The sequence below is a fragment of the Eleutherodactylus coqui genome, chromosome 2 (genome assembly GCF_035609145.1).
Source record: "Eleutherodactylus coqui strain aEleCoq1 chromosome 2, aEleCoq1.hap1, whole genome shotgun sequence".
In the NCBI taxonomy this organism is placed as follows: domain Eukaryota; kingdom Metazoa; phylum Chordata; class Amphibia; order Anura; family Eleutherodactylidae; genus Eleutherodactylus; species Eleutherodactylus coqui.
In genome coordinates, this window is record NC_089838.1 from 42,370,826 (window position 1) to 42,397,279 (window position 26,454).

Here is a 26,454-nt window from a genome sequence, read left to right on the forward strand (position 1 = left end):
AGGTGATTTAATTGACCACCTCCAGTAACACAGGCAGATTATATTGTAGGTCCTGTATGTCTTTAATCCTAACCTCAAAGCTCTGAGTCTATCCGTGACCTGCAGGGTACACGCCAAGTTTTAATCGTGTATCTGTACTACCCTGTGATTTCTAGTTCCAGTATGCCTCTGGCTCTCACTTACAGCTGCCTATGTAGAATAACTTATATTCACTTTTTGCTAAATAGTAAACTGAAATTGAACATTACTCAGTTAATTAGTCTATATTTCCCCTTTAATGGAATATAAATTCTATTTTGGAAAGTAATATATTTCTCCTGTGAGGAATAATGCAGGCGAGTGCTGGATTAACCTCTCTGCTGAGAGATATTTAATAACACTGCTGCTGCACCTTAAACTGAATTACCAGAGAATCAATAAAGAGTGGAAAATACAAGTAAGAACTTGGAGATCTCAGAGGGAAATCAACAGACAAAAGAAAATAAGTGATTAGAAACCCTCAACGTAGGTTGTTTACAAACGAGCAGAATTAATATTTATGTGCAGTGTCTGGTTGTGGTGAGGAAGACATCAGTCTTCCATTTGTAATCCATTAAATCTGGCACACCTATGACAGACACTGGATGAGCGCCTGTTCCTACAACGGCACAGATGATAGGGGTTAAACACAATCTCCATTTTCACAGCAAGCCTCGGTGAAAGCCCAGTGGGGAATGCCAGGTCCAAATCCACATGAAAATGAAGAAGTCATCCATAGCTAATTTCCTGCAATGTCAACCAAAATATTCATTACAAGTAAGCAGATGCGGGAGTGAATAATGCAACCACCCCTTCCCTATCAGTAGCATGTTGGGCAGTAAATGTTAACTTGGTAAATTACATCCACTCAATAAATCTAGATTCCCCCCAGAGCAGAAGTGAAAAAAAACAATGTAGCTAAAATTGTAAAATAGGGATACATTTAAGTGGCGTTTTCCGCTTTGCTAGATCAATGGCTACATTGATGACATATACTGACACAACAAAGGAGGGGAAGGGAATAACCAGGGCTGGAATATACATCAGGTTCTTAAGCATTCCCAAAGGCAACAGATCATGATAGTACTGGCTGTCAGTATACCTTAACAGAAGGAAAGGGAAAGACCTGCAGCACACCAGAGCTATTGCACTTTCAGTATCCACCTCGAAATACAGTTTGTCACAATAGAAGACATATCAGAATTCTCATTGCCTCTTAACTCCAAAGAGGCAGTCCACGGACAGCGAGATACAATTGCATTAAAGTCTTGTTCAAGTGGCTCTACATGCTTGTGTGCCTCTCAGTAGCTGTAATCATTGTGCATCTGTGCCTCTGGAGTTCAAATCAGCACAGTCTCTGCGACATTTCTTCTGTGCCATTTGTATTCAAAGAAAACTGTTCTGAACACTTCACTAAACCATATGACATCCATTCAGGTATCTGCAAATTGTTGTTGTTAGTGAAATGAATATGATTCCATTTTCTATACTATGCATAGCCATTTTTGTGTCAGGTAGCCATCTTGTATGCCGCTTTTCATTATATTCATTTGTCCTCTTTCTTGAGGATTTAGGGCCCCCTCACACAGGCAATTGCAGAAACGCAGCATTATTCAATGCTGTGTTTACTGCTGTTTCAGCCCGGTTTCAGCAGCGCTGGCATGCATTTTGGCTATGTTTTTAGCACAGCTGAAAACGCAGCCAAGAATGCTGAAAAAAAATCAATACTAAACTAGCAGGTGCCGTCGCTGTCCCTTCTAGTGTCCTCCATAGTTCCGGGCCGGCTGTCGGACACTTGTCAAGCCAACAGAGGATTTTTTTACTAGTGACAGGGTTTGAGGACCCCGCCTCCAGCAAGAGACTGCTCTGATTAGCTGAGTCGGCTGAGTGAAAGCAGGCTCAGTCAATCACAGCCAGCGCTGGATGCACCAATCACAGCTATTCAATGGCTTTGATTGGTGCATACAGTGCTGCCTGTGATTGGCTGAGCTGGCTGTCACTCAGCCGGCTCAGCTAGTCAGAGCCATCCCCCACTGAGAGGCGTGGGATTTCAATCCCCATCACTAGCAATAGATGCTTTGCCGGTTTGACAAGTGCCCGGCAGCGCTAAATGCTGTACAAAAAAGTCTGTGTGATGGAGGCATTATACATATTAAAAAAGTTACTCAAAAAGGCTTCAGTGAAGAACCGAGGTCAGAGCTGCAGCAGATAGTTATGTAGCATTCAGACTGTTTGGCAGGTCAAGATGACATGTTTCTCGATGTTCACATATGTTCCAAAATATTATCTCTAAACAACTTATTGTTTAGAATTACTGTACTTTTGTGTTCTGAGAAGTTAATCATGTATGATTCTTTTGCGCTTGCGTACTTTTGCCTGGCATTTTAGATGTTAAATTCCTTATCATGCATATTCATGTTATGTTTATGTTTTATCGACCAATAGTAATAAATGAATTATAATAAAATTGAATTATTGGTTCTTAAAATTATTATTAAAATTGAAGCATATGCCTCTAGAAAAACTGCTGCCTGTAAATCAATAAACAGATAACTTTGTACCACATTAAGTTGTGTGTGTTTAACAAGTTGTTTCCTGAGCTCGACCTATCCTCTAACTGAATTTGGACCCCAGAAGCATATCATATAGCAAATGTTTCAAATGCAGGAGTCCGGCTATTGTGAAGAACCTTGCTTTTATTCCAATAACTTCGTGCTCATACAGACAAACAGAGTACGCGTTTCGGTTCGCAGAACCTTGCTCACCTCTAACTGACAGACATTGCATGGACTTTTAAAAGGCTTAACATATAATTAGTGAATTAAAAACACATGTAGTTAACCCCTGCATTGATTATCTCAACCTTGTTGTCATGGTCAGTTCCTCCTGCAGGAAATGACACACGTCTATTTGTATATAGAATATATAGTATATAGTAAATGATATATATTGTAGGACAAAAAATAAATATTTAAATAAACTTGATGGACATTGTAATGAAAGGATCAGAGTTTTAAGGAATTTAAGGCAATTTACTTATTGATCCATATATAAACCACAGACAATTTATGTGGTAGCATATTAATATATGTAAGGATAACATACTTTGAGGAAAGAACAATGTTTGTGGATCATCATATCATGTACCGACTTAACATAACAGGATAAGGTTATTCATTTGGTATGTTGTAAATATTATTACATAAACATATAGAAAAAAAACTCAAGAAAAACGCTAGAAAAACGCAAGAAAAACGCAAAAGAAACATAAAAGAAAAAACAAGAAATTATTACTGCTTTTGTTGGAACTAATATATGTACATAAGATCTGTTCTATAATTCATCCCTTTTGGGTATCTGGTATTTAAATTTAGGATCCAAAAGGCTTCCCTTTTGAACACTTTTTCCGGACTAACCGCACCTTTCTTTTTATTTGTTACCTTTTCTATCCCAAAGAATGAAAAATTGTCTATCATCCCTGCATGTTTTTCACAAAAATGTTTAGCTGCACCTGAGCTGCTTGTATTACCTTTTTTAATATTGCGGATATGTTCACTAATCCGAGTTTTTAATTTTCGTGTGGTGCATCCTATATAGTCTACAGTGCATTCATTGCAGCGGATTATGTAAACCACATTAGTAGTACTGCAATTAATATAACTCCATATTTTGTACTCTTTCATGTGATTACTGTCAAAAAAGCTTTCCTTCTTGACAGCTAAATGACAGACAGTGCATCTTGAATTGCCGCACCTGTAGAAACCTTTATATTTCAGCCAATGCGGTTTTTCTATATTAGAAGAAAAATTGCTTGGAGCTAGTAAGTCCCCTAAATTTTTGTTCTTTTTTGCGACAAACTTAACCCCTTCGCTTAATATTTCATCAGTTACATCATCCTGTCTGAGTACAGGTAAAAATTTGAAGAAAATTTTTCTAATATTATAAAAATCTCTACTGTAAGCTGTGGAAAAAACTAATCCTTTATTTTTCTTTTTACTTTTATCACTAGATCTATCTGTAAGTAATTCTTCTCTTTTTCGTGTCTCCATTTTTGTACAAGTTTTATTCAATAAAGTCTGCCTATACCCTCTTTGATGTAATCTATTATTAATTTCTGTTTTTGCTATATTGAATGTAGAACTGTCCGAACACGATCTTTTTGCACGGATAAATTCTCCCATAGGGATAGCCTTTATGGTATGTTTGGGATGGCCACTACTTGCATGCAATATAGTGTTACCTGCTGTTTCCTTTCTGTACAGTTTAGTTCCAATACCTGTATTGCAATTTCCTCTTAGGGTTAAATCCAAAAACGGCACCTCTTCCTTATTATATGTTACAGTGAATTGCAGACTAACAGAGTTGTTATTAATATATCTACTAAACTGATTAACTTGTTCATGACATTCGCCTTGTATCGCACCTTCATCCCAAATTATTATTATGTCATCAATATACCTAGCATACCACACCATGCGGCCAGCAAAAGGGTTATCATGACTGAATATAAAACAATCTTCCCACCAACTCATAAAAAGGTTGGCTATCGCCGGAGAGAATTTGGAGCCCATCGGGGCTCCAGAAATCTGTAAAAAAAATTCTTGATCAAATGAAAAAAAATTGTGTTTTAACAAAAATTCAGTAGATAAAAGAATAAATTCCTTTAGTTCATTACTATAGTTACTGAAATTCTGTAAATGAAAACGAACTGCCTCCAAAGCCGCATGGTGTGGTATGCTAGAATAGAGATCCTTGACATCACACAAAATCCAAAGAAAATTATCATTCCATTTCAAATGTTGTAGTTTCTGTATTACATGTTTACTATCTTTAAGAAAACCTGGAGTTCTACATACTAACGGTTGCAGGGATCGGTCCACCCACAAACTTAAACGTTCACAGGGTGAACCGATCCCTGCAACTATCGGCCGCAACAGGGGTGGGAATACCCCCTTGTAGATCTTAGGGAGACCATGAAATATAGCCATGGTTGGGTTTGTAGGGAGCAGATACGAGATTTCTTTGTCATCCAAAATACCTAGTTCTTTTCCTATATGCAGCAACTTGTCAAGTTCATTCAGACAATCCTGTAATGGATTCCTATTAATTTGTCTATAGATATCTGTGTTACATAAGATCTTCTTGACAAGTGCTGCATACAGGTCAGAATCTAACAGCACTACATTACCTCCCTTGTCTGATTTACGTATTATCACATTTCTATTCTCCATAAGATGTTTTAATCCAATTCTCTCCTTTACAGTAAGATTATCTTTTTTCTTTTTATTCAACGCGCTAACTTCCTTAATCTTGGTTAGTTCTTTTTCTATTGCCCATTGGAATTCATCCATATATTTAGTTCTTGTATTCAGAGGGTAGAAACCTGGATTCGGTATATGAAAGTCAATCTTGTTTAAATTATCCCCAACATTTGGTTCACTCCTGCTTTCTTTTTCCAGTTAGAGGTGAGCAAGGTTCTGCGAACCGAAACGCGTACTCTGTTTGTCTGTATGAGCACGAAGTTATTGGAATAAAAGCAAGGTTCTTCACAATAGCCGGACTCCTGCATTTGAAATATATGTGTCTAACTAAAGCCAAAGTAGCCGGATGGCAATGTGAAGGCTTGTGAGTATACCTGCTTATGGGACCAAGACTGCAGCGCAAGAAAGCAAGGTGGGACAGTTTATTTTTTGTTTCATATATTCATATAGCAAATGGTTTTCTTTGCACTAACATTGTACTAATGAAAATCAGTAATGTCTGTGCCCCAATGCAAACATTTTAGTAGAGCCCCTTACCAACTTTGTGCTTTTTATAATACCATAATACTTATATGACGGAGGGGGCTGTGGGCCTAAAATAGTTGCAGTTCTAATGTGTGGCTCTTGACCTTGAGATGGTACGTCACTTGAAAATAGTTCAGTAATGGTGGTGGCCATAGTACAGCAACAGAATGGTTTCTAATTGTGGCAACAAGCATAGTGCTAACAGACAGGGTGACTTAACTTGGAAGTTACACCTTTAAATGGGGACACAGTTTGGTGGTTACAGAAATGGCATAAAGCTTGGAATTTTGGATTTAATCAGCTTAAGGGGTTTAGTCTCTGTTAGGGTTGCTTCACATGAGCGTGTGCTGACAGCATATTATGCGCTCAGGTTTTCTGTGCGTAATACACTGTACAAATCTGCTATTTGTTGCCACTCACACATATTGTGTTAAAGATCACAGCATATTTTATCTTGGCGCGTATTATGTGTGCATACATGCCAAGATAGTGCATGGAGATTGGCATTGAACAGCAAATACGCAATGTCATTGTGTACTTGCTGTGTGCCGCACAAGTGACTCTCACAGGCGGCACACAGCGAATTGCACTCTTGTGAAGCTGTTCTTAAATGCACGAGGCAACTCACATCACTTTATGGATGCAACGCCACAGTGATCTTAGTCTCTGGTTACATAGCAGGGATAACAGGGCTTCACTCACCCAGGAATATGCTGGAAGTGGTCCACAACAACTTAGAGGGCTCTGTAACCAAGTAATCTTGTAGACATGATACCTTTTAACCCCTTGAGTGGCACGCCCGGAAAATTTCCGGGGACGAGCTCCACTGCTCATAGCAACATAGCCCGGAAGATTTCCGGGCTATGTATCACTATGGGAGCTGCAGAGCACAATGCCACAAGCTGTGACAGTGTGCTCTGCCTGCACAGACCCACACAGAGCAGTGCAAGGGCTTTGAAAAACCAGCAGAAGATATTGCCGACATGTCGGCAATGTCCTGCTTTGTTTACAAGTTGCCATAGAGACCATCGGCTTGTCAGAAGCAAGCCGATGGTCTCTGTGGCAGGGAGAGCTGGTTGTTAGCTGTCAGAGGACAGCTAGGTACCAGCTCTTACAGCAGAGATCAGAGAAAACCTCCGATCTCTGCTGTGTTAACCCTTTACATGCTGCAGTCTATGTGACTGCAGCATGTAAAGGGTTGTCACTGCAGCATGTAAAGGGCTGTCACCATCGGACCCCCGGAATGTGATCAGGGGTCCTGATGGGTCCCTGTGGAAGTCCCCTAAAGGGACAAAAAAATAAAAAAAATAAAAAAAAAAAATAAAAAAAAGTAAAAAAATTATTAAAAAAATTAAAAAAAACACTTGTCTCCCTTTACTTTGTAAAAAATCAAAAATACAATCACACATGTGGTATCTGTGTGCGTCGTAATGACCCAGAGAAGGAAGTTAATACATTATTTAACCCCTTAATGACATGGCCCCTTTTTTTCTTTTTTCCCCATTTCTTTTTTTCCTTCCCCCTGTTTAAAAAATCACAACTTGTCCCGCAAAAAACAAGCCCTTATATGGCCATGTCAATGGAAAAATGAAAAAGTTATGGCTCTTGAGACGCAACTGCAAAACTAGTTGAAATTCAATGATTAGACCATTTTAAAAAACCTGCCCTGGTGGGCACGACAGGGTGGTAGGAAACCCGCCACTCAAGGGGTTAATGGCTAACAAAAATACATGATGTTATTGCAAGCTTTCAAACCTCTCAGGATTCTTCCTCAGGCATAGTCCTGGTTTGAAAGCTTGCAATAACATCATGTATTTTTGTTAGCTATTAATAGGGATCATATCTACAAGATTACTTGGTTCTCTTGCTAAGAACAATCACATTTTACAACAGTAACAATGCACAGCAATGCAAGATGTGGAAAGAAAGAACAGAGACAAAAAATTCTGAAGGAAAGTAGAGGAGCAAGAGACACCAATCACAAACTAACATGTTTCTACACAAATGCCCAGAGCATAGGAAACAAACAAGGAGAATTGGAGCTCCTAACACAGGAAGAGAAGCATGGTGGAATGATACACATGATTGAAATACAAGGCTTGAAAGATACAACTTATTTATAAGAAACAGACCAAAAAAGGGGAGGATGTGTTAAATTGTATGTTACATAAACATTAATCTCTACAGAGATTCAAGCTTCAGAGCATGGGAGTTCTGTAGAAACTGTTTGGGTAAGACTATAAGGAGAGAACAACAGAAAGGACACCATTGTAGGCATTTACTATAGGCCGCCTAGACAAGCAGAAGATATGGATAAAATCTTTCTACATCAGATGGCCAAGCTCTCAAAAAAGCACAACATAGTGATCATGGGAGATTTTAACTATCCAAACATTTTTTTGGGAATCTCTCTCAGGTAAAAGTAATGGATCTAACAAATTCTTATCTGCTCTTGCTGATAACTTTATCTTTCGGAAGGTAGAAGAGAAAACAAGGGGATCTGCTATCTTGGACCTAATTCTTACTAATAGGGAGGAAATGGTTGAGGAAGTAAGGGTGGCTGGGTCCTTAGGAGGCAGTGATAATGCTACGCTTGAATTTTCGATAACAAGGGGCTGAAAACATGAGAAAACTCAGACCTCAAGGTTGGATTTCAGAAAGGCAGATTTTAATGAACTCAGAAAGAGGGTAGGAAGAATCCAATGGCTGGATGTTCTTAAGGAGAGAAATGTCCAAGAAGGTTGGAAAGAATTGCAAAATGAGATTCTCAAAGCACAATCATTAACAATCCCTAAAAGAAGGAAGAATGGGAACCATTTAAAGAAACCAGGATGGATGAACACAGAACCTGCAAACATGTTAAAAATGAAGAAAAATATGTGTATCAAATGGAAAGAAGGGGAAATATCTAAAGAAGAATATACTGCGTTCTGCAGAAACTGTTGGGCATGGGTTAGAAAAGCTAAATCTAATAATTGATGCTTGCAACAGAGGCCAAAAGCAATAAAAAGGAATTTGGGGGGTTTGTCAAGAGCAAAAGAAAAGTCAAAGATACTATTGGATGCTTACAAGCTGAAAATGGTGAATTGGTTAAGAATGATGTTTAGGAGGCCAAACTTTTAAATTCCTATTTTGTATCTGTTTTCTCTCTGAAAGTAGATGTAACATCAACTGATCTTCCCTATGCTATTAGGGGGAAAAAGAATGCAGGCTATCTATAAGTAGAGAGAGTTAACACTTAGCTAACTCAAAGGAATTCAAGTCTCAAGGTCCAGATAAATAACATCCTAGGAGACTAAAGGAAGAAGTAGAGGTAATTGCTGAACCACTCGCCATAATCTTTAAAAATTCCTGGAGAACAGGAGAAGTCCCAGAAAATGGGAAAAGGGCGAATGTTGTCCCTATCTTCAAAAAGGGAAAGAAGTTGGATGCAGGAAACTACAGACCTGTGAGCCTGACTTCTATACCGGGAATGATCTTTGAACAAATTACTAAACAGCATGTATGCAAATATTTGGATAAAAATGGAGTAATTAACCAGAGCCAGCATAGGTTTATAACAAACAAGTCATGCCAGATAAATCTAATTTCCTTCTATGACAGAATCACCGACGAGGTTGTTTTAGGGAATGCAGTGGATATAGTATATCTTGACTTTAGTAAAGCATTTGACAAAGTATCTTATAGCATAATTAGTGAAAAAAATGACCAAATATGAGATTGACAAGGCAACTGTTAGGTGGATTCAATTGGCTGATTGATCTTACTCAAAGAGTGGTCATAAATGGCTGCACATCTAAGTGGAAGAATGTTTCAAGTGAGGTACCACAAGGCTCTGCCCTAGGCCCAGTGTTGTTCAACATTTTTATAAATGATCTGGAGGAGGAAATTGATGGGAAACTGATCAAATTTGCTGATGACACAAAGCTAGAAGGGATAGCTAACACCAGGGAAGAGAGAGAGTATTCAAAAAGATCTAGAAAAGCTTGTACAGTGGGCAGGGACTAACAGAATGGTATTTAACAAGTAGAAATGCAAAGTCCCACATCTGAGCAGGAAAAATAAACAAATGCACATACAGAATGGGAGGAATTGGGCTAAGCAGCAGCACATGTGAAAAAGACTTGGGTATACTAATAGATCATAGACTGAACATGAGTCAATAATGTGATGCAGCAGCCAAAACGGCAAACACAATTCTGGGATGTATTAAGAGAAGCATAGAGTCTAGATCACGTGAGGTAAATACCCTCTTCTACTCTTTCTTAGTGAGACCTTATCTGGAATACTGTGTCCATATCTGGGCACCCTACTTTAAAAAAGAAATAGACAAACTGGAGCAAGTTCAGAGAAGAGTAAGCAAGATGGTAAGCGGTCTGCAAATCATGTCCTATGAGGAACGATTAAAGGACCTGGAATGTTTAGCTTCCAAAAAAGAAGGCTGAGAGGAGACTTAATAGCTGTCTACAAATGTCTGAAGGGCTGTCACAGTGCAGAGGGATCAGCCCTATTCTCATTTCCACAAGGAAAGACTAGAAGCAATGGGATGAAACTGAAAGAGAGGAGGCACAAATTCTGACAGTGAGGGTGATTAATGAGTGGAGCAGGTTGCCACAGGAGGCGGTGAGTTCTCCTTCAATGGATGTGGTCAAACAAAGGCTGGACAAATATATGTCTGGGATGATTTAGTGAATCCTGCACTGAGCAGGGGGTTGGACCCGATGACCCTGGAGGTCCCTTCCAATTTTACCATTCTATCATTCTAAGTCCAATTCAACTGTGGCATTGATAAGAGGTGCTGATTAGAGATGAGCGAGCACCAAAATGCTCGGGTGCTCGTTACTCGGAACGAACTTTTCGCGATGCTCGAGGGTTCGTTTCGAATAACGAACCCCATTGAAGTCAATGGGCGACCCGAGCATTTTTGTATTTCGCCGATGCTCGCTAAGGTTTCCTTGTGTGAAAATCTGGGCAATTCAAGAAAGTGATGGGAACGACACAGCAATGGACAGGGCAGGCGAGGGGCTACATGTTGGGCTGCATCTCAAGTTCACAGGTCCCACTATTAAGCCACAATAGCGGCAAGAGTGCCCCCCCCCTCCCAAAAACTTTTACTTCTGAAAAGCCCTCATTAGCAATGCATACCTTAGCTAAGCACCACACTACCTCCAACAAAGCACAATCACTGCCTGCATGACACTCCACTGCCACTTCTCCTGGGTTACATGCTGCCCAACCACCCCCCCTCCCCCCCACAGCGCACACCAAAGTGTCCCTGCGCAGCCTTCAGCTGCCCTAATGCCTCACCACCCTCATGTCTATTTAGAAGTGCGTCTGCCATGACGAGGAACCGCAGGCACACACTGCAGAGGTTGGCACGGCTAGGCAGCGACCCTCTTTAAGAGTGGCGGGGCGATAGCCCACAATGCTGTACAGAAGCAATGAGAAATAGAATCCTGCGCCACCGCCATCAGGAGCTGCACACGTGGGCATAGCAATGGGGAACCTATGTGTCACACACTATTCATTCTGTCAAGGTGTCTCTGCATGCCCCAGTCAGACCGGGCTTTTTAATTCATAGACACAGGCAGGTACAACTCCCTATTGTGAAGTCCCTGTCGACCGACAGCATGGGTGGCTTCCTGGAACCCACCGGCGGTACATAAAAATATCCCATTGCAGTGCCCAACACAGCTGAGGTAGTAATGTCGTGCTTAATGCAGGTGGGCTTCGGCCCACACTGCATGCCCCAGTCAGACTGGGCTTCTTTACAAGTGGAAACAGATGCATTTATAATTCCCTGTGGACCCACAGCAGGGGTGGGTGCCAGGAAGCCACCGGCGGTACATAGAAATATCCCATTGCATTGCCCAACACAGCTGAGGTAGTAATGTCGTGCTTAATGCAGGTGCGCTTCGGCCCACACTGCATGCCCCAGTCAGACTGGGGTTCTTTTCAAGTGTACAGATGTAGTAAAAACTCCGTGTGCACCTACAGCATGGGTGGGTGCCAGGAAGCCACCAGCGGTACATAGAAATATCCCATTGCATTGCCCAACACAGCTGAGGTAGTAATGTCGTGCTTAATGCAGGTGGGCTTCGGCCCACACTGCATGCCCCAGTCAGGTGGGCTAAAAATTCATTTGATTACACTGTAGGCGAGGGCCCACAAAAATTGCTGTATCAACAGTACTAATGTACCTGAAAAAAATTGGCCAACCAAGAGGGCAGGTGAAACCCATTAATCGCTTTGGTTAATGTGGCTTAAGTGGTAACTAGGCCTGGAGGCAGCCCAGTTTAACGAAAAATTGGTTCAAGTTAAAGTTCCAACGCTTTTCAGAGCATTGAAACATCTAAAAATTGTTTAGAAAAATTATGAGTGAGCCTTGTGGCCCTAAGAAAAACTGCCCGTTCAACGTGATAACGTGAGGTTTCAGGAGGAGGAGCAGGAGGAGGAGGAGGAGGAAGAATATTAGACACAGATTGATGAAGCAGAAATGTCCCCGTTTTGGATGGTGAGAGAGAACGTAGCTTCCATCCGCGGGTGCAGCCTACGTATTGCTTACGTATCGCTGCTGTCCGCTGGTGGAGAAGAGAAGTCTGGGGAAATCCAGGCTTTGTTCATCTTGATGAGTGTTAGCCTGTCGGCACTGTCGGTTGACAGGCGGGTACGCTTATCTGTGATGATTCCCCCAGCCGCACTAAACACCCTCTCCGACAAGACGCTAGCCGCAGGACAAGCAAGCACCTCCAGGGCATACAGCGCGAGTTCAGGCCACGTGTCCAGCTTCGACACCCAGTAGTTGTAGGGGGCAGAGGCGTCACCGAGGATGGTCGTGCGATCGGCTACGTACTCCCTCACCATCCTTTTACAGTGCTCCCGCCGACTCAGCCTTGACTGGGGAGCGGTGACACAGTCTTGCTGGGGAGCCATAAAGCTGGCCAGGCCCTTAAAGACTGTTGCACTGTCTGGGCTGTACATGCTGCTCGATCTACGCACCTCCCCTGCTACATGGCCCTCGGAACTGCGCCTTCTGCCACTAGCGCTGTCGGATGGGAATTTTACCATCAGCTTGTCCGCCAGGGTCCTGTGGTATAGCAACACTCTCGAACCCCCTTCCTCTTCGGGAATGAGACTGGGAAGGTTCTCCTTATAGCGTGGGTCGAGCAGTGTGTACACCCAGTAATCCGTAGTGGCCAGAATGCGTTGAATGCGAGGGTCACGAGAAAGGCATCCTAACATGAAGTCAGCCATGTGTGCCAGGGTACCTGTACGCAACACATGGCTGTCCGCACTAGGAAGATCACTTTCAGGATCCTCCTCCTCCTCCTCCTCCTCAGGCCATACACGTTGAAATGATGACAGGCAACCAGCATGGGTACCGTCAGCAGTGGGCCAAGCTGTCTCTTCCCCCTCCTCCTCATCCTCCTCATCCTCCTCCTCCTCCTCCTGAACGCGCTGAGATATAGACAGGAGGGTGCTCTGACTATCCAGCGACATACTGTCTTCCCCCGGCTCTGTTTCCGAGCGCAAAGCGGCTGCCTTTATGGTTTGCAGGGAACTTCTCAAGATGCATAGCAGAGGAATGGTGACGCTAATGATTGCAGCATCGCCGCTCACCACCTGGGTAGACTGATCAAAGTTTCGAAGGACCTGGCAGATGTCTGCCAACCAGGCCCACTCTTCTGAAAAGAATTGAGGAGGCTGACTCCCACTGCGCCGCCCATGTTGGAGTTCCACCGTGTGGGCACGTCGCACAGCAGTCGGTGCACTGGCAGATTAAAGCGATGTTGCAGGGCGCGCAGGGTGGCAGCGTCTGTGTGGGACTTGCGGAAATGTGCGCAAAGCCGGCGCACCTTTACGAGCAGGTCTGACAAGCGTGGGTAGCTTTTCAGAAAGCGCTGAACCACCAAATTAAAGACGTGGGCCAGGCATGGCACATGCGTGAGGCTGCCGAGCTGCAGAGCCGCCACCAGGTTACGCCCGTTGTCACACACAACCATGCCCGGTTGGAGGCTCAGCGGCGCAAGCCAACGGTCCGTCTGCTCTGTCAGACCCTGCAGCAGTTCGTGGGCCGTGTGCCTCCTATCTCCTAAGCTGAGTAGTTTCAGCACGGCCTGCTGACGCTTGCCCACCGCTGTGCTGCCACGCCGCGCGACACCGACTGCTGGCGACGTCCTGCTGCTGCTGACACATCTAGATTGCGAGACAGAGGTTGAGGAGGAGGAGGAGGGTGCTTTAGTGGAAGAAGCATACACCGCTGAACATACCACCACCGAGCTGGGGCCCGCAATTCTGGGGGTGGGTAGGACGTGAGCGGTCCCAGGCTCTGACTCTGTCCCAGCCTCCACTAAATTCACCCAATGTGCCGTCAGGGAGATGTAGTGGCCCTGCCCGCCTGTGCTTGTCCACGTGTCCGTAGTTAAGTGGACCTTGCCACTAACCGCATTGGTGAGGGCGCGTACAATGTTGCGGGAGACATGGTCGTGCAGGGCTGGAACGGCACATCGGGAAAAGTAGTGGCGACTGGGAACTGAGTAGCGCGGGGCCGCCGCCGCCATCATAGCTTTGAAGGACTCCGTTTCCACAACCCTATACGGCAGCATCTCAAGGCTGATAAATTTGGCTATGTGGACGGTTAACGATTGAGCGTGCGGGTGCGTGGTGGCGTACTTGCGCTTGCGCTCCAACACTTGCGCTAGCGACGGCTGGACTGTGCGGTGCGAGACATTGGTGGATGGGGCCGAGGACAGCGGAGGTGAGGCTGTGGGTGCAGGCCATGAGACGGTTGTGCCTGTGTCCTGAGAGGGAGGTTGGATCTCAGTGGCAGGTTGGGGCACAGGGGGAGAGGCAGCGGTGCAAACCGGAGGCGGTGAACGGCCTTCGTCCCACCTTGTGGGGTGCTTGGCCATCATATGTCTGCGCATGCTGGTGGTGGTCAGGCTGTTGGTGGTGGCTCCCCGGCTGATCTTGGCGCGACAAAGGTTGCACACCACTGTTCGTCGGTCGTCAGGCGTCTCTGTGAAAAACTGCCAGATCTTAGAGCACCTCGGCCTCTGCAGGGTGGCATGGCGCGAGGGTGTGCTTTGGGAAACACTTGGTGGATTATTCGGTCTGGCCCTGCCTCTACCCCTGGCCACCGCACTGCCTCTTGCAACCTGCCCTGCTGATGCCCTTGCCTCCCCCTCTGAAGACCTGTCCTAAGTAGGCGTTGCACACCAGGTGGGGTCAGTCACCTCATCGTCCTGCTGCTCTTCCTCTGAATCCTCTGTGCGCTGCTCCCTTGGACCTACTGCCCTTACTACTACCTCACTGCAAGACAACTGTGTCTCATCGTCATCGTCCTCCTCACCCACAGAAAGTTCTTGAGACAGTTGGCGGAAGTCCCCAGCCTCTTCCCCCGGACCCCGGGAACTTTCGAATGGTTGGGCATCAGTGACGATAAACTCCTCTGGTGGGAGAGGAACCACTCCTGCCCAATCTAAGCAGGGGCCCGAGAACAGTTCCTGGGAGTGTTCCCGCTCCTGAGCAGGTGTCATTGTAGTGGAGTGAGGAGGCTGGGAGGAAGGAGGAGCAGCAGACAGAGGATTCGGATTTGCAGCACTGGACGGCGCAGAACTGTGGGTGGATGATAGCTTGCTCGAAGCACTTTCTGCCATCCAGGACAGGACCTGCTCACACTGCTCATTTTCTAATAAAGGTCTCCCGCGTGGACCCATTAATTGGGCGATGAATGTGGGGACGCCAGAAACGTGCCTCTCTCCTAATCGCGCAGCAGTCGGCTGCGACACACCTGGATCAGGAGCTCGGCCTGTGCCCACACCCTCACTTGGCCCTCCGCGTCCTCGGCCACGTCCATGTCCACGTCCACGTCCTCTAGGCTTACCCCTACCCCTCAGCATGCTGTATTACCAGTGATTTGATTTCCCAGGCAGGAAATAAATTGGCGCAAGCCTGCAGGCCAAATATAATGTTTTCGCTTTTTTGCAAACGGAAGACCCCACTGCGTGTATTCAATGAACAAGAAGTTTAATATCTGTGGTGTGGCCCTCAAAAAGTGTCACACAACTATAGTGTAGCAGAGTTATTAACTCTAGCAGAGCAGGTATTTGCCAGTCAGGAAAGACAATGGCGCTAGGCTGCAGTAAAGCGTAGCTGGTTGCGTCTGATTTTTGTACGTAGTACACGCAGCACACACGTACACGTAGACCTTAGGACTGACACAGGCAGGCCAAATACAATTTCTTTTCCTTTTTAGCAAAGGGAAGCACCCACTGCGTATATTCAATGAACAAGAAGTTTAATATCTGTGGTGTGGCCCTCAAAAAGTGTCACACAACTATAGTGTAGCAGAGTTATTAACTCTAGCAGAGCAGGTATTTGCCAGTCAGGAAAGACAATGGCGCTAGGCTGCAGTAAAGCGTAGCTGGTTGCGTCTGATTTTTGTACGTAGTACACGCAGCACACACGTACACGGAGACCTTAGGACTGACACAGGCAGGCCAAATATAATTTCTTTTCCTTTTTAGCTTAGGGAAGACCCCACTGCGTGTATTCAATGAATAATAAATGTCTTCTGGCCCTGCCTACACAATTCTATCCCTGTAGTATTAATGCCGGGTGCAATGCTCTGCACAGCCGGTTTTGAGAAAAAAAAAAAAAATGCAACACTGCTAACAGCAGCCAGCACAGTACTGCACACGGATAGAAGTGGCCCTAGAAAGGACCGTTGGGGTTCTTGAAGCCTACACTAACTCCTAACACTCTCCCTGCCTAACCCCCACTTCTGTCCCTATTGCAGGGCGCAATGCTCTGCAGATCCAATTTTGGACAAAAAAAATAAAAATTACTGTGCTAACAGTACTGCACACTAGTAGATGTGGCCCTGAGAAGGGCCGTTGGGGTTCTTGAAGCCTACACTGACTCCTAACGCTCTCCCTACAGCAGCACCAGCAGCAGCACTTTCCCTCAGCTAAGTCACAAGGCTTGTGTGGCGAGCCGCGGGAGGGGCCGATTTATATACTCGGGTGACATCTGATCGCCCCAGCCACTCACAGCAGGGGGGTGGTATAGGGCTTGAACGTCACAGGGGGAAGTTGTAATGCCTTCCCTGTCTTTCAATTGGCCAGAAAAGCGCGCAAACGTCTCAGAGAGGAAACTGAAAGTAACCGGAACACCGCATGGTACTCGTTACGAGTAACAAGCATCCCGAACACCCTAATATTCGCACGAATATCAAGCTCGGACGAGTACGTTCGCTCATCTCTAGTGCTGATCCATGTAATAGTTAATAGTGCAACAACAGCCCCCTCTTTGAGGTCTGTGCTAAGAATCAGGGCCTAGGTTCAACTCCAAGTTCTGCACCCCTTATAACTGTGCCCCTGCCTGGAGTTGGGGGTATTGTGTCACCTTTCAGTTCAGGCAGTAAAAGTCTAGAATCACTTCAGTTTCACCCATTTGGCATTCAGTATTAAAAGCCACCTCTGACTATATAGTACCCCATATCTAAGCCCCAATGTAACTTACATTTTGCCATTGTTTCTTTTAAATATTTAGCAGCTATTCTGCCTCAGTCACATCTTTTTAGCATTTTAATACATTGGATCAGCCACCCAATGCTAGCAATCTATGTAACATTCAGTTTCATTTCTTGTATTCAAAGCATGCAATTCATCATTGTATGTACTAATATCCCATTACTTCTTGCAGCTCAATTGAAAACCACTGCAAGCAATTGTATTATTTAAATGTATCATAAGTCACCTTGTGTCATGTTCACTTTTTGTCACTCAGGTTGTCGTCCTTCATCACTCACAGTGGTGAATTCATTAGTATCTCCTTATGGCCAAATATACATCAGGGCGTCCAACACTGTAATTTAATTCAAAATAGAATATATAAAGCATATTAACAACATTTTACTGCTGCTGTGCGGCCTACCATAGCCCAAATAATTGCATTCAGTTCCGGTCTATAGAACATGTAAAACCACAGTTTGACATTAATATTTATCACTATAGATGACCTATTCCTAGGACAGGTCATAAATAGAAGATTGGCAGGGGTCCACTGCCAGGGAACCCTGCCGATCTACTGGTAAGAGCTGCTAATCTGTTTCCCTGAAAATAAGACCTACCCTGATTTTTTGAGATTTTCAGGGAGGCTTGAAATATAAGCCCTAGCTGGATTACATTACAAAAAAGCAATACATTACCTAGTAGGCTCAGTCTAGGTCCCTCCTGCTGTCCTCAGAAGCTCCGTCAGGCTTCCTGCAGTCCTCAGCCAACCACAGAAGATCACTTCCTGGTTGTGGGATTCATAAATCCTGCCTCCAGTAAGGAATGGCTCTGATTGGTTCTCGAGCGCTGATCAGCCAATCAATGCAGCGCTCGATGAACCAATGCAATGTCTGTGATTGGTACATCCAGCGCTACACTGATTGGCTGAGCAGCGCTTGAGAACCAATCACAGCCATCGCATTGTGGAGGCAAGATTTATGAATTGGCCAATAAAAGCTGCGGTCATGTGACACACGACGGGCAAATTGCGTCATCATACGATGCCACGGGATCGACAGTGGACACAGGTTTGGTAATATATGTTGTCATTCCTGTATATACTCATTTGTGAGCCAAAACACATTGCTGCCTGTACTAATAAAACCTACATACGGAACTGTTGAAATTAGATTTGATGTATCCGGTGAATGGGTTCTACTGCGATTCTGGATTAGGGGTGCCCTCTTTAGAGGCACCCCTGTGAAGTAAGTACTTCATTCACATTATACTACCTGGAGCGTTGGGATTTTTTTGTATGGTTTGACCATTCCCTTGTACTAACAGTATTTCCACAATGAATTCCACATGTTTTGCTGCTGTGAAGTACCAGCAGATTTGCTGCATATTTTCTTGTGGCCGCACTCTATAAAGCGATTTTCCAAGCTGTAACATTTTTAGCATAAGCCCAGTGACTTCTTGTAATATAATAATTCTGACTATTGCTCACCTGTTTCATTACTTTCAGTGCTCCAGAGCCTGCCACTCTAGTCCCCACCACCACCATTCTTTGCTCCTTTCCATGTAGTACGGTCACGTGCCATCTACAAGAGTATGTGACTGCTGAAGCCAATCCCTGATCATAGCATTGTTACAGCTGAGGCCAGTGACTGGCCTAAGCTGGCACGGATTTAGACAGCTTCATGAAAGAGCTATCAGGAAGTGAGCGGAGGCCGAGGGGACTGTAACGGTGGGGACTGGAGAGCCAGAGGTGATGAAACAGGTGAATATAGTCGGGCTTATTATTTATATAAGTCACTAAGTTTAAACTAAAACTTTTAACCCCTGGGGAAAAAAACCTTTAAATTCAGTATAACTATTGGATGGGTAGTTCTGATCTGCAATTCAAGGATACTTATAACATTTGTCTATGTAATGTCAATATATGTGTGTACAGCTGTGTACAATTGTGTGGTGCAATACTATTAGCTGCTCTGACACTTCATCCAATGTGTTTTAGAAAAATATTATAGACAGTGTGTTTTTCCATAAATTGTGCTCTTTCTACCATATCCTAATTCTATATGGTCAGCTCAAACTAAATATTAATGACAGAAGTCTGCTGTTCTGCCGTAGTTTCATAAATAGTTCATAGACCTGCTAGCGTCAATGTCACATTAGCAACTTTGGAATGAAAATTTGTGGTTACAAAGTAGCCATTGTGTCAAGAGCCTTCATCATAAGGAACGTTTGACAGCTGAGTGACTGCAACTGTGCTCTAGAGCAAATGCCATCTAACTTAACATTTCAGTACATTCCCTATGGGTAGATTCTCCATGGATAGTGGAAAATGAAAGAGAAATTGGTTAGTCACAGAATGTCACTTGCAATGTTTTTTATTGTGTAGCAATAACAATTTTATTCTTGTTTGTGAATGCATGTGAGTGGCTGGAAAGAAAGGTGAAAGATGCTAAATAAAGTGTAAGAGATACAAGGAAGTCATAGCGGGCACTTACATTTTTAATTTGCTACCATGCAATATGCCTTCTTGGAACTCTAGAGCAGCCTGTGTCATGTCCCTAGTGCACTAGGTGCTATGTGATACTATGTTTCTATGTGGTAGAAATATTATGTAAACATGTTACATAGTCTGCAACAAAATAATAATTGAAAATGTGTTAAAAAGGGCCATTCTTCACTTGCTGAATTGTATTGATAAATACATCTATATGTTCTTTATGGTTTTTTATAGGACTGCAGGAAACTCTGCTGCAATATCCTGACTCACAGACTGTCCACATTGCACAGAAGAAACAGGTAAATAGCATCAAGTGAATATCTTCCCTGCACACGGGCGGAAATTCTGTGGCGGGATTTCCCGCAGAATTTCCGCCCCTGCCCTCCTGTAAAGGAATGCATTACAATACACAATCCTATGCAGACGACCGCGGCTCTATTTCCGTGTGGGTCTCACAGAGGCCCGCACAGAAATGTCACTCCCGGGCCGCCGGCTCTGCTCTGCGCATGCACATCACAGAGCCAGAGCCACGGGAGAGGTGAGCGCCGCACTGGTCCCTGCAGGGGCTCAGGTTGGGTCCTGCTGCGAGAATTCTCGCAGCGGGATCCAGCCGACCCGTCTGCAGGCGGCCTAATGCTGGGCAAACAATTTAGATATAAGTCATGGTATGTGCAAGTTACAATTTTTAATAAGCTTATACTGTCCCTCTTTGATTAGTTTAGTGCTGGACAACTGGCTCTTAGGGCGGCATCATATAGCCATGTTTGCACGTTAAACACAGAGAATAGAACTCATTGATTTCAATGGGTTCGTTCTCATTAGCGCGTTTTGCAGAAAATAGGTCCTGCTATATCTTTCTGAGTTTTGCTCGGCAAAACTGCCATAGAAGTCTATGGCAGGTGTGCAAAAATGCAAGGAGGGTGAAATACTGCTCAAAACACAGGAAAAGAAAAAAGCAGGCCCTTATTAGGCTTTACTAGCCATTCAATTTCACGGAAAAGGTGTGTCATGCAAAACCCTGATTATGGCCTTCTCCAAACCTCATTCATGCACAAATAATCTGTTGTGTGGTGAGCATATTTGCACAAACAATCATGTGTCTCTACTGTAGCTCCTAGGTTAGAAAGGCTATCTTTTCTCCTTAGGGAGAGCACCTAGACGGTGAGTGAGAAGACTCGAAAAGCCATTCATGCACCTCTGGGTAATATGTAAATAAGGGAGATGGAATAATACCTCCAAAGTGCCACCTATTGGAAGGTAGCATTCCTTCAAGCCAAAATTAGACTCTTTATACAAGTCTTGTAACAATGACTGAGAATTAAAAGCAAAGCCAGCCTTCATGCACAGACAGCTGTTTCAGGGTATTTGCCCTTCATCAGTGTAAAGTAGAAGTCTGGCTTTGCTAGTGAGAGGCCTATAGATGGCACTGTGGAGGTATTATTCCATCTCCCTTATTTGCATATTACCCAGAGGGGCATGAATGGCCTTTTGAATCACCTCACTCACCGTCCAGCTGCCTAAGGAGAAAAGATAGCGTTTCACTAGCATAGCCAGACTCCTACTGTACACTGATGAAGGACAAATACCCTGAAACAGCTTTTTGTACAGAGAGTCTGTACATAAAGTCTGGCTTTGCTTTTAATTCCCAGTCATTATTACAAGGCTTGTATAAAGAGTCTAACTTTGGCTTGAAGGAATGCTGCCTTCCAATAGGTGGCACTGTGGAGGTATTATTCCATCTCCCTTATTTTTAGCTCCTAGGTCATGTCTTCCATATGTGATCTGGACAGTATATTTACAAATCCACTCATACTCTCTGCTGTCCTCATGTCCTAGTTACATGTAGAAATATGGCTCCTGCACACGGTCATGTTTGGACACAAAAAATTTGTATGCACTAAAGACAGAGAATAGAACCTATTGATTTCAATTGGTTTGTTCTCACAACCTTGTTTTGTATGCACTTTTCTTGCGTGTGCAAAAAAATGGTTCTGCTCTATTTTCCTGCTTCTTGCACAGCAAAAATGCCACAGAAACATTGTGTAATCACGTGCGTTTTTGCGCTTACCCTCATGTGAGGCTGCCTGGAGGCTTTAAATAGCCATTACACAGAAATACAAAAAACAAACATAAAAAAAGAGAGTCCTGCGATCCTTAAAGGGCAAGTTATAGATTTTTCATTAGAAAATGTATAAATCACTTACTTTCTCGGAAGGCCCCGTACATGAAGATCCCCCAAATCCCGGAATAGAGGCTTACTTATCTCACACTGGGAATCACAGGGAGTCCAGACTGTTTTCCAGAAGTAACAATTGTAATGACGCAGCATCCTGCATTGGGATGACCATTAGTTGGGTCGGACCATGGGCATCAGGTGAGTCCCCCATTTTCTTTGTTCAAATATATTGGATATAATTACATCTGAGTGCTGTTCTTAATTTTATATTATTCATTCCACAAAAATGGCTGTGTCGCACACGCATGTGAACTGGGCCTGCGTGTGCAATAATTACAGTAATATACACAATCACATGCACAACAGGCTAATTACGTTACACTTCAAACCTTGTTCGTGCGTAGATATGCTGTGCTGCCGTATTTGCGGATTTCATCATTTGTAAGTCCACAGTAATACTACAGCAATTCCTGATAAAAACCAGTGTGTAAGAAATGAGGATTTTATGGCGAATATGTTTGTGGCCTATTTTTCTTTATTTCAAGCTAAACATTCCCAGATCCCTTAACGTTTCCTCATAAGACATGATTTGCAGACCACTCACCATCTTGGTAGCTCTTCTCTTCTCTTGCTTCAGTTTGTCTATGTCTTTTTTAAATTGGGGTGCTCAAAACTGGACTCGGTATTCCAGTTGAGCTCTGATTAAGGAAGACTAGAGGAGGATAATTACCTCACGTGATCTAGACTCTATGCTTCTCTTAATACATCCCAGAATTGTGTTTGCCTTTTTGGCTACTGCATCACATTGTTGACTCATGTTCAGTCTATAATCTATTAGTATACCCAAGACTTTTTTGCATGTGCTGCTGCTTAGCACAGTTCCTCCCATTCTATATGTGCTTCATTTTTCTTGCCAAGATGTAGGACTTTGCATTTCTTCTTGTTAAATACCACTCTGTTACTCGCCGCCCACTGTTCAAGCTTTTCTAGATCTGTTTAAATCCTCTCTCTCTTCTCTAGCTATCCTTCCTAGCTTTGTGTTGTCATCAAATTTGATCAGTTTCCCATCAATTCCCTCCTCCAGATCATTTATAAAATGTTGAACAACACTAGGACAGAGCCTTGTGGTACCCCACTTGATACATTCATCCAATTGGATGTGTAGCCATTTATGATCACTCTTTGAGTACGATCACTCAGCCAGTTGTTAATCCACATAACAGTTGCCTTATTGCAGCGTCCGAGGAGCGGGCTCACAGCTGAGGAGATAGCGGGGTAGATTGAGACCTTGTCATGGAGCTCTACCATCTCCTCCCCTGTGGGCAGCATGGTACCTGACCAAGTTACTACTGGAGGAGTTTCACAGGTTAACCCAAGCTGCGGTTCTTAAGTTCTCGTTGTCACTTGTGACACCACCATTCCGTCCTTTGTGGTGAATCTGTATGGTTGAATAAAGTAGCCCACACACAGAGATAACATTTCAGAGCAGAATCGTGAACGGTCGGCAGTGCTTGTTTACTTGTAACGGTTAACAGTTCAACACCTTACATAAGCCATCAGGACACTGGTGCAGGCAAATTAGTGGTGTGATGGAGAGGAATCACAGGATGACAGATGAGTCCACAGTCCAAGTTTTCTGCAGGGTTCTGTTCCCGGCCACTCTCCTTCTCTCTCTCTCCAGCTCTCTACCAATTAACACTCACATTTATGGAAAAGGTACTCAGCGGTTCATGGCAGTTCCTCTCACTCTCTCAGTCCTCCATGTTAATAGAAGGAAAGCTTGGATGAATTGGGCCTAAGGCACACACAAGGCAATCGTTCTGCCTCTTCCATCCTGGGGCTCCTCACAAGAGAAGGCACAGTCTCTCCTGCTAATTAGAAGTTCCTTGCTTCCTCCAGTCTGCTTCCAGCCTCCACACTCCCTTGCAAGACCAACTTACTCACTTGCATAGACTACTAGACTCTCTCTTCTATTCCACCTTGCAATCACATATATATGACATGGTCACATGACAAACAAGGTACATTTTCCAGACATAACCCAGACAGTAACTCATTCAGTGCTGCAGAGGTGCAATACACATCAAATTCATGCAACAAAGAAGCCACTGACAACACATAGGCACAAGACAAACACTTTTTTTACTTATGGAGGGGCCCCATGTTAACTCTGGCCCACTACATTGCCAATCCCATGTTTGGTCATTTTTTCAATAAGGATGGTATGAGATACTTTGTTAAATGCTTTACCAAAGTCAAGATATACTACATTTCCCAGATCAACCCAGTCGGTGATTCTGTCATAGAAGGAAATTAGTCAGGCTATATTAGCCTCTCATTAGATTCTTCTGCCACTATATTAGTCTATAAATCAGCATCCTTGGTCATTTTATGTTTATCGATGATTCAACTTGCAGTTGTTTCCACATCCCATTCTTTGTGAGAGGAGTAATAAGTAGAGAGCAGAGCAGCAGCAGATTATCATAGGAATGTGTAATATGTGATTGCATGCATTACAATAACACATTTCTTTATATAATGCACATATCATAAAGATTGATACAGATTACATCAAGCATGAAGGTGCAGACATAAAAGAGCATTAGTGGGTGCTATCAATTAAAATAATTCCCCTTAGTTATTTTGTTCAGAGTAAGACATCCTTTAGGTGATATTTGCTAATAAAGGAAAGAACGGAGCCATTGAACGAAGTAAGCAGAGTGAGAAGAGTGCGGCAAGAATTAACCATAAAGCAGAATAGACAGCTGCTGAGGGCCAGAACCTGTCAGAGCATATAGACAAAGGAGGAAATGACTCGCTGATTGCTGTGTTTGCTGTTTTTACCATATTCCTGTTATAATAACATGTTCAGGGGAATTTCTTGTTTTTATTATATCTGCCAATTTATAATGAAGTTTTCAAGATTCCCCTTGTTGTCAGTAAAATTTCGTCTTCTGCATGACAGTATTGAAGCCTACATAGTAACATTGTTAGCACAGTTGCAAGGCACGTAACCATGAAATTCGTTCTTATGACTTCATGCCCACGGCCGGGTCGGATTCCACCTGCAAAATATCGCAGCAGAATCAAACCTGGCACCCCCAGAGACCCCATACTCACCTCTCTGGATCCACCGCGAGTGTCTTGCCTGGCGAGTTGGTGCAAATGTGCAGCTGGCGCTGGGCTGTGACGTGGCTTCTCGCTGTACTTCTGCAGTGCTCACTGCAGAATTATCGTTGGACAGACGGCTTCCATTGACTGCAATGGAAGCTGTCCATATAATTTTCCGCACAGAATAGAACATGCTGCGATTCTCCCCCACGAGCGTAAAATTGCAGTTGATTTCCGCTTGTTGGCATGGAAGAATCGTTTACCACAACATGTCTATGGACGAACATTGCTGCAGAATTCGCAGTGGGTGTCTGACCCCGAATTTTGCAGCGATAATCCGTACGTGGGCATTCGACCTAAGGGCCTCATGCCCACTCCTGGGTTGGATTCTGACTGAAATATTGCAGCAAAATCAGACCCGGCGCCCCCCAGAAAACACATACTTACCGGTCTGCATCTGCAGCAAGTGTCTCGCCCGGTGAGTCGGCACACATCTGCAGTGCAGGGCATGACGCACTGGGCTTTGATGCAGATTCCTGCGATACTATTGCTGTGCCCACTGCGCAGAATATCACGGGATGGATGGCTTCCATTGACTGCAATGGAAACGGTCCATGCGATTTTCCGCACAAAATAGAACATGCCGCGATAGTTGATTTCTGCTCGTGGGCAGGGAAGAATCATTTAACACAGCATGTCTATGGACGGACATTGCTGTGGAATTTGAGGTGGGTGTCTGGCTGTGAATTCCGCAGTGATAATTCGTACGCGGGCATTAGCCCTAAGGCTGAGTTCACACAGGGTGGATTTGCAGTGGAAAGTCCGCCTGCGGCCGCTAATCCTGGGGTTAGCCAGCCATGCAGACGAGATTTGTAAAAAATCTCATCCACACAGGATAGCCAATCCTTTGCTACAAGGCTGGCAGAAGTCGGCTCTGTGGCGGGGATTCCCTGGCTGCAGCATGTCCATTTTTTTTTTACATCTGGCTCTCCCATAGAGAGCAGTGAGGCCACAACAACAAAAAAAAGGCCTGTGGCCAAGCCGCTCCGAAACCTGCGGCTAAGTGCCATCAGTTTTGAAGCGGCGCTTTCCTGGCGGAGATCTCGCGTTTTTTTTCTTTGGCAAAACCACAAGATTTTTGGTGGGATTCTGCCCCTTGAGAACCCAGCCTAAGGGTGCATTCAGACGACCGTATATCGGCTGGGTTTTCACGCCCAGCCGATATACGGCGTCTCTCTCTGCAGGGGGAGGAGGCTGGAAGAGCTAGGAGCAGAGCTCTGAGCTCCCGCCCCCTCTCTGCCTCCTCTCCACCCCCTGCACTATTTTCAATTAGGAGAGGCGGGACAGAGG